Source organism: Cydia pomonella, chromosome 8 (assembly GCF_033807575.1).
Source record: "Cydia pomonella isolate Wapato2018A chromosome 8, ilCydPomo1, whole genome shotgun sequence".
Lineage (NCBI taxonomy): Eukaryota > Metazoa > Arthropoda > Insecta > Lepidoptera > Tortricidae > Cydia > Cydia pomonella.
Window position 1 is genome coordinate 7,355,403 of NC_084710.1, and position 9,477 is coordinate 7,364,879.

Sequence of the window (9,477 nt, forward strand, 5' to 3'; positions counted from 1 at the left end):
CAGGGTAATTACCACTATGATGTATCGTTACAGGTTTTGCTCCTTATATGGATGATTGATGAATCTAGCCTTGCGATTAAAAACACGTTTAAACTGAGCGTTTCCGTTTTCTAACTTTTAGGAAAATTTGTTTAATAATTGTGTTGAAAGCACCTGTTGTGAAAGCTTTTCCTGTAATAATTAAGTCATTTGTAAAATTTTAGCTCTCCTAATACATCAGGTAACACTGAAAGGATTTATAATGGACCACTTAGAGATCATGTCATGAAAAGAGGTACATATTCAGTTTGTTTTTTAGGTATATGATTTATTTATATGAAGAAAAAAAATATAAAGTAGGTTTTGAATATCTTTCTCATTGAGGAATTTACATGTAGGTATTTACTTTTAAAATATGCGCTTTTTTTATTTTGTGTTATTAGTACCTACCTACCAAAAAATTGTTTCCAGCGGGTATGCAGGTTATTAGGGTATATGAGCCAACAATTACGTAGAACAACATGAGCCTCCTGACAACTGAGTACTAAAATATGTTGGTTTCATTTTTACTGTCAAGCTCACAAAAAGTCAAAACTTGATTGGGGTCTATGTATTTACTACGTATAGGACACCGGTCGTCGGGAGGTTATGAGCACATGGCAAGCGACGGACACCTACATTCTCAATAAACAAAAAGTCTAATCAATAGACTGACTGACAAACTGACACAAAAGTGGATCCTTTCTCTCAATATTTACTTTGGCACTAACAAAAACTCGTTGGAAAAAGTTCGCCTACGAGTGCCCGATTTTAAAAGAACTCTAAAAAAGTCGACAACAATTGTAGTTTCAATACAACCTTTTGTGAATTCCACCGGTGTACGTTTGACGGATCAATTCATATGAATAGTGGCAGCTTTTTGGCATGCAAAAGGAAATATATGAGCAGCAGGTATTTGTCGCGAATACACGACGAATGGAACCATTTAGAAACAAACGAAACATGCGTTAAGCTTTTTGTTATAAAACAGCTATGTATAAAGTATACCTTAAATCCTATACCTTAAATATTAAGGTGTTTCGGTCACACGACATAAAGCTCGCTACAAAGGTTGCTGTATCATGGCTATTGTCCTGCCAAATGTTCTATATGCTTCAGAGACGTGGTGCCTGTATCGGAAGCATATTCGCTCATTAGACAGCTTCCATCTGAGATGCCTCCGCGACATTATGGGTGTCCACTGGTCCGACCGTCTTAGGAACACGGAGATCCTTAGACGTGCCGATGTCGCCGGAATAGAGGCCTACCTAATGAGACGACAGCTACGATGGTGCGGTCACGTTTCCCGGATGTCCCAGGACCGAGTCGCGAAACGCATCTTCTACTGCGAACTGCAAAATGGTAAGCGAAAGCAAGGCGGCCAGTTTCTGCGGTTCAAAGATGTATTGAAGCGGCATATGAAGAGAGCTCATATAGAGCCAACGACATGGGAGAGTCTAACTGGTGACCGTCCACAGTGGAGGCATATTGTGCAGACGCAGGTGCGTGAATTCGAAGCCAGGCGACGCACAGAACTTAACGATAAGCGTGACGAGCTAAAGGCCAGACCACCTATGGCCATAACATATAACTACGTCGGTGGGGTGCTGACCTGCAGCGAGTGTGGCCGCACATTCGCTGCTAAAATTGGCTACGTCAGTCACCTGAGAGCGCACCAGCGACACTCTCAGCGGTAGAAAGCAGTTGCTGTGGCCGAAAACGGCTAGGAGACGATGATGATGATACCTTAAATACCTGACGAAAATAGATAGCGTATATATCTGAAAATGTAGGGACATAATAAAAAGTACCGATGTCGATTCTTTTGATTCTCTTGATTACTATTGTAAACTACGGTACTAGTCTGCGTTTGTGTCCAAGAATGTCATAAGCCCGGAAAATACATTCTTTTAAAAGACGTCTCAGCACGAGCATTAAATCGTCATCAAAACAATAGCGTGTCATTTATCTAAGATTTTATCGGGTCATATCATGTGTAGGAGGCTTTATGTGTATGAATACTGCATGAGCCGCTGCCCCCTGGGACGCGTCTCGTGGATAAACGCCCGTTTTAAAAAATAAAACGCGGATTTTAGAAGAGATAGGTTCTTGTGGCGTAAATAATGCAGAGTTAATGCTGTGTTTGTGAATATTAAGGTTACAGGCGAGAGGAAAACGAATAATATATTTCATGAGTTTTGAAAAATTTGAGCATCTAACCTTAAAGTCGTATTTGTCTATAGAAGACAAAAGATGTAATATATACTAGCATTCTTAATACAGGTTGGTTCATGAGACGTAAGCAGGACTAAGCCTACACATTCACTAAATGTTTATGTATCGTTCACCATCATCTTTAAGTAAAACAATGATACCTTTTTCCGTTTTTTTTTTGTTTATTCCAATAATCATGGACACCCTACAATACTTAATAGATAAAGATGATAGCTTTTTAACCATTATGACAGCACTTTAAATTATGAAGAAAATAAAATGACATATTTGAGCGAGATATGATTTTAAACGTAACTAGTCTCTGATGACATTAAATTTGATCCTAATTGTAGGGTGACCATGCAATTCAAAATAAATTAAAAAAAATAAAAGATAAATAAATTAACGTTAATCTCACAAATACAGCTACGAAACAACTGCTAATAACTTACTGAATGCGCAGTCCTGTATTTTATAGCAATGAATATATTATTCAAACACGGAGAAAGATGTCTTACTTCTCCATTAAACTTGCCTTATGGCTCCTCTACACGATGGACTATCATACTGGTCCACTACGATGGGCCAGCTTGTGGGGAGCGCAGTGGTGTCGGATGGCTTATGACGCGGCGGGATGGCGATGAGATGGCCGCGGTGTCGGTTTTTCGTCCGCACATCAAATGGTGCGTACGCATCTACACGTGGCCCATTCCACAGTGCGTGCTCAAACGCGGTTTATACCATCGCATGGCCATCTCGGTGGTCTAGCTCTAGGCCGTCGTAAAGAGGAGCCACAACCATCTCATGGCCATCTCGCTGGTCCAGCGCTGGGACATCATGTGAAGGAGCCATTAAATTTTAAAGCTACATATCTAAAACAATATTTCTAAGGTATCCCGTTCTGAAAAAAGTAATTATATAATAAATAATAATAAATCCTCAAACCCCAGGTTGAGGATTTATTATTATTATTATTCCCTTTATTTATTTTTGGTCTTAGGCTAGGTCATTTATAATATGAATATAAAAGTAAAATATAAAAACACTTACAAAACAATACAAAATATATATAAACACATTATAAAAAACCTAACCTCCTAGGGTGCCGTCAGAAGTGGGGCAGGGCCCAAGCTGCCGGTGGTCAGGGCCGCAGAGAGAGGAACCGGCGGACTATCCGCGCCGTGTCCAAGATCACCGCCTTCTGCATCTGACCCTTGATCCAACCACCTAGCAAGAGTCTCTCAAGGTGTTGGTCGAGACTCTTCGCTATGAGACCATTCGCTGAAACGACTATCGGGACAATGATCGTCGAATCAACATCCCACATGGCGGTTATCTCGTGAGCCAAGTCTAGGTACTTACTGGACTTGTCCTTCTCTTATTATTATTATTATTACCTATAAACGTTAAGATGGATACGTAGAAGAAAAACTAAAAACATAATTTAAATTTCATCATTCGTGAATCTACCACTCCATAGTTTTAATACACATATATTTTTATTTTATTTAGCCTATTTGAGTGTCCCATTGCTGCGTAAAGGCCTCTCCCCTAGTTATACATAACTTCGAATTTTGTACTTCCTCCGGACATTTGTAAAGGAAGGTGTTTTAATATTAATATTAGTTTTTCTAAAGAAAAAGCAAAGCAAGAGCTGAAATAAAGTCATAAATTAAATTAATTTTAATACAGGTAATAAAAGGCTGTCTAGAACAGGTGCAGGGGTACAAAGTAGTGAATAATTTAAGTTTTCATTTTCAAAAGCACCGAACAATATACTTAGCTAAACCAACAGACATTTTGAAATTGCCAATGCACCGCGCTTAGGTAAATATTATTATGACGGCAATACATTTTCTATGTAGCTGATGTCAGCGAACGAATTTCATTTGCCTGAGGGCTATTTTGTGTACTCTGTGGCCCTCTTCATTACAGTTTGATTTAAGAAAACATCTGTCCCAGACGTGTTTGTTCTGCGGTAGCTGAAATAGCATAATGTTAAATTATCTCTTTAAACAACTTTGTGGAGCGTATTTGAATTTTCGCAACTATTTTATTACTAATATTTTTTACTTTTTTTAAGTAGGGTTAGCTTAAAAAATATTTATTCTAGCTGACAAATATCTAAGCTAAAAATTATTATATATATGTCGAAGCCAACTGGTTAAATTAGCCAGCTAATTAGTGGGCTTTAGAACAACCAACCAAGTCATTGATCGCATAATTTAACCAGATGGCTGAACGTCGTGTAGGTTCTCTGAGATTATTTTCGAACCACGATTGCATAGTTTCCGCTTTCTTTACTCCCAAATATTTAATTTAAAACTAATAGTAAAAGTTTAAAATTAAGCCTTTACTATTAAGTCATACGTAGATCTTATTTGATGTTCTTCATAAGTACCTAAATCCCTTTTATCTTGCCAACTTCACCCAATTTATTCTGTTCAATGAACATTAACAATTTCAAATTTAACTTCCAGATGTTACAAAGGAATTTCGTTAAAATATTTTACTTGCGCGTTTAAAACAGTTATTCGATTTTAATATAGAAGAGTTAAAGGCGTAACCCTTTCCCGCTAAGTACTTGAGAAAAAGATGACGAAATAAGGTTGACAAGATAATTAAGTAAAATAACGTGAAAATGAGTATTAGATCGTAATAGGCATGACGATAATATAGGTCGTGAGACTTAGGCCTTAGGTACGAGGTGCGTAAGCGTATCGTAATACGCGTGTACAACGAGAGCACTACGAGCACGTACAACTTCAAACAAGTCCGCATACGAAGCGCGGTTGTAGCGTAGCGTATGAGATGTCTGTCGTCATTACACGTAAAAAACAAAACTTCTGACATAATCAAACAATAAAAAAACTTCGTCTGACAAGAAAGTAAGATCGTGGATACATCCGCCGAATACATCTGACGCCAAGGACTATATGATTTCAACTAATGAGATTTCACTTATTAAACGATCACGCTTACGCGACGCTTGGTACCTACCCAAAACTCTACGCGGCTCGTACTTGTAGCGTTTTTACGATACGCTTACGCGATGACTAACTACTCTTACGCTCCGTGTGCTGAGGCCCTTATTTTTTGGATTTAATGACACACAGATAAACACAGAATTTGGTGTCTGATACTTGAATAACTTGATGGCTTAAATAAGCCACACTCATTGTTATAAAGTTACAAGGTTATATATATTTGACGATACCATGATACCAAGCTTAGAGTTCTCACTCCATACATGGATTTCCTTACTTAATAATAAGAAGTTGTATGGGGATAAACTTATAAATATTATAAATAAGTTTTTGCTAAGCTCGCTTCTTATAATTAAGTTTTTATCTATACACGGAGTGAACACTCTTCTAAGCTTACTAATTTCTCTATGACGATATAAATCTTCCATCTTATCCGTTGCCATTTATTAAATAAATAGCACAAAATATTACATGTACCTATTATTTTAAAAGAAATTGGCTTAGGCGGAATCACCGATGACATCTTAAATAAAATCTTAATTTTGCTTTTCACGCGTTTTTCCATCACAGTGCAAGCATTAGCTAAAGTACACGCTTCGGGCGGCAGACACCCTTTTAATCTCAGAAGTGTATTGCAACAGCGTAATTTAGATGCTATCCGAGGGACCCATTGAATCTAAGGCAAGCTAAAGGGTAACAAGTGTCAAAAAAGTTAAAGAATCTAAGTCTGGGACAAGTACTTGGGTGGTCTGTTTGCGCGCCTTGGAATTGGCTTTTACCGTGTTTTTTTTCTTGTGTCAGAAAAAGATTAAAATAAGCACCCTCTGCTGGGAAAATGTGAAAAGCTGAAAAGGGATTGTGTTGATATTGTGGGCTTAAGTACAAATAACTGAGGCTGGTTTCCCCTTGATCGTACAGTCGTAGAGGTTCTTAGCAATTCTATATATTTACTAAATTTAAAGCCAACAATAGTAGCAATAAACCTTAATTTACACTTCGAGTAACTATCTGTCAACAACGGCAAGATTTGTAACATGTTTCGTGTATAATTTTTTTAAAATCTTTTTTCATAATATAACAATGATAATATTAAATTTTACTCACAGGAAAGCTTTGTAAATACTTCACACTCTTGATTGAAAGTCGGGAGAAGGAAATACATAAAATTAAAGATTCGAGTTTCGATTCGAAGTTTGAATCCTCAATGCTGTGACCGAATAAAGTTCGATCCAACTTCGATAATTCGACTATGTAATGTTCTGATCTACCTTTCAGTCTACTATCTACAATTCTACAGTTCGAATGGGTATGAAAACTGGGGATATGAGAAAGTGAATGGGTGTTTGCTGCGTTTCGATACGAGCATATGACATGCGTGACATTCTACTTCCACCTCGTGTTCAAATGTCTAAGGTACCTGCAAATAATTTTAGAAAACCAATTAACCGTTAAACTTGTACACTCAAATATAACTATCTTAGTAATCCGCCTTAACGATAAAATTCTGACGCCTCACAAATATGATACGCAACGACTTCGTTCATAAAGTAACTAGAGAGTAGGAAAGTAGTTTGTAAGTAGGGCAACAAAGTTTTCACGTTACCTAACGCTACTAAGTCATCATATAAGATGTTGACGAGGGCTTATTCTTGATATTTAGTAACATGTTCGTAATTCCAGACTTTTTTTATCATTTACGACTCAGTTACTTCAAAGAGCCTGGGAAATTTAAAAAAGTGAACAAGAACAGATAAACAATATAAAAGTAAAAAAGATGAAGAAGATAACAGGTCAAAAAGTGGTATAAAAGGCTTCGTAAGCAAGTTTAATTTTTTTATCATATCTTATTCCTGACTTTATTAATAGGTTTATTTTGTATATAGTTCCCTTTAAACCCTTCATTTTGATACTCGAGATCGTTTATTTGGCGCCAAAGCTAGCCTATTTTCTTTAAAAATAATTTGAATAATCACTCAATCACCAAACATCAAGAAAAATCTAAAATTTGTCAAAAGGTGACATTCAGATACCAAGATGCCGTGCCGCCGCAGTAATGTCGTAACAGTAATGCAGTTACAGTTCACATCCAAATGTCACCTAAATCGGTAGCCGGATAAAAATAGCGTTATCGAAAGTTGCCGAAATAACATCGAACCCTATTCCCTATTTAGTGTCGATAGTAAATAAAAAATACCGACAGACTCGTCGATTCACAGACAAACGACGTAGTGACTGTTACGGATCAAATTCAATTTGCGAGGTGAGCGCTGAAGAGGGTCCGGCGGAGTTAGGACGCACGAACGTTATTCGTCGATTGGAATGAATATTGTCATATGAAAATAACGTAGTTTTTCACCGTTGTGTAATTTGGTATCAATTGAAGGATTCCTTCTAGGTCGATTCAGTTGTAAGAGGCGTGATGGACAGAAGCCGATGTAGGTAAATCATTGGAGCCCAAAATGTATGTCTCAATCAATAATCATGAGCCTCAGTCACTAGGAAACGTCCGGTACCTGTGGCGGTAACTGCCAGATTATGAGGAGTTATTAACTAACGTGGGATGTTTTTTTTTTAAATAAATATACAAGTTGATGCACGGGAAGAAAAACATAAAAGAAGGATTTTTTTAAATAAAAATTGGCTCATACAAAGTTGGTTTTGCAGACGTTTCCAATTGCTTTGTGTTACCGTATGAAAACGAGCTTAGCTAAAGTACGACTTTAACTAAAATAGAAACTATTAAGTCATACTGGAACGATACAACGTTCGTAAATGTCTAGTTCAAACGTACCTGTGAAATCGATTACGTTCCCGGTATTTATAGACCAAGTTTAGTAAGCTATTCCAGTTATCTCACGTCAGTCGAAATAGGCAGGCTGGTAGGATCGTATAAATAATGACTGCTCGATATAGGTGCAGGCTGGTGCAATCGACTTTTTATAGAGCCTTAAGGATGGATCACGTTAGAAAGGCCCGCGTCAGGGCCGGGCCGAGGCATGCATTACTTCGTTTTCTATAGAAAACATCGCGTGATCACCGGCCAGCTGTCATAGAAAATGAAGTGTCGATTGCCTCGGTCCGGACCCGGGCCGTTATATATATATATATTTTTGTTTTTTTTTTTTTTTAACGAGTCTATAAAGTGTCCCACTGCTGGGCCCCTAGACTTCCAATCTTCCTGATGAATTGCAGCATCCGTCCAGATGCTGAGAAATGCGTTCAAATCGTCCCGCCATCTCCTCTCAGGCTGACCATGCCGGCGTTTACGTTGTGGCACCCACTCCGTGGCTAGTTTAGCCCGCCTCTGTGGGTGCATACGTCGTACATGGCCTGCCCAATCCCACTTTAGCCTGGCGGTTTTGACCCCAACGTCGACGATGCCTGTTTTGGTGCAGTCTAAGTAGATTAATTACGGGTAAGAGTACGATGAAGTATGTTAAACAGCGACAACATCGGCAAACTAGAATGACGGCATAAGTGCTGAGATTTGGCTTAACGTGTCATAGTTACACGTAATAGTGGTTTTCTAGGAAAAGTGATGCTGGTTATCCCAACAAGCTATGTCGTGAGATAAAGCTAGGATATAAAAGAATTTTCTCTTAAATTAAAAAAAAAAGAATACTGATAAAAGTGATAAATAACAACAACACAACATTGACACCGCTATTTTCTGAAAGAAAAGAGAACAATCAACGTTTTTCTGTCTTATTTAACATTGCTACATTTTACAACACCGCTACAAAGAGAGAAAACTTATCTCGCTCCTTTCAATCGTAAACCCGCGCTTTTGATTGTGTACTTATATTTTGAACCGTACTTCGGAACTGGGGGATAAAGTATTGATTGGCCGATTCACGGTTTCTCTATTAAACTTCGACAATAAAAGGAGATAACCTGTAAAGACTTGCGATGGTTTTGGATCCAAGATGTTTGATGCCGCGCCTGATTTTAAATTTGAACTTTTGCTAATGTTTTTTTTTGTGTCTGTGTGTTGAGAATGGATCTCTACACGGATGTACCTATTTAAAGCAGTCCATGTTGGCCAGTTGCGAAGTAAATTTTGCATGATTCACAATACGATTATTCGAACAATTCGCAGAGCTATTTTCAATTCAGTTACGTAATTTAAAGTGACAGAAACATCACAACAAAGATCACAACTAGCTAATCTGTGAGAGGATGTAATTATATGTTTATTAAAAACAGCAAAGTAAAACTTGAAAAATAACGAGTAGTAGGTATAACCGTGTGGTTGTTA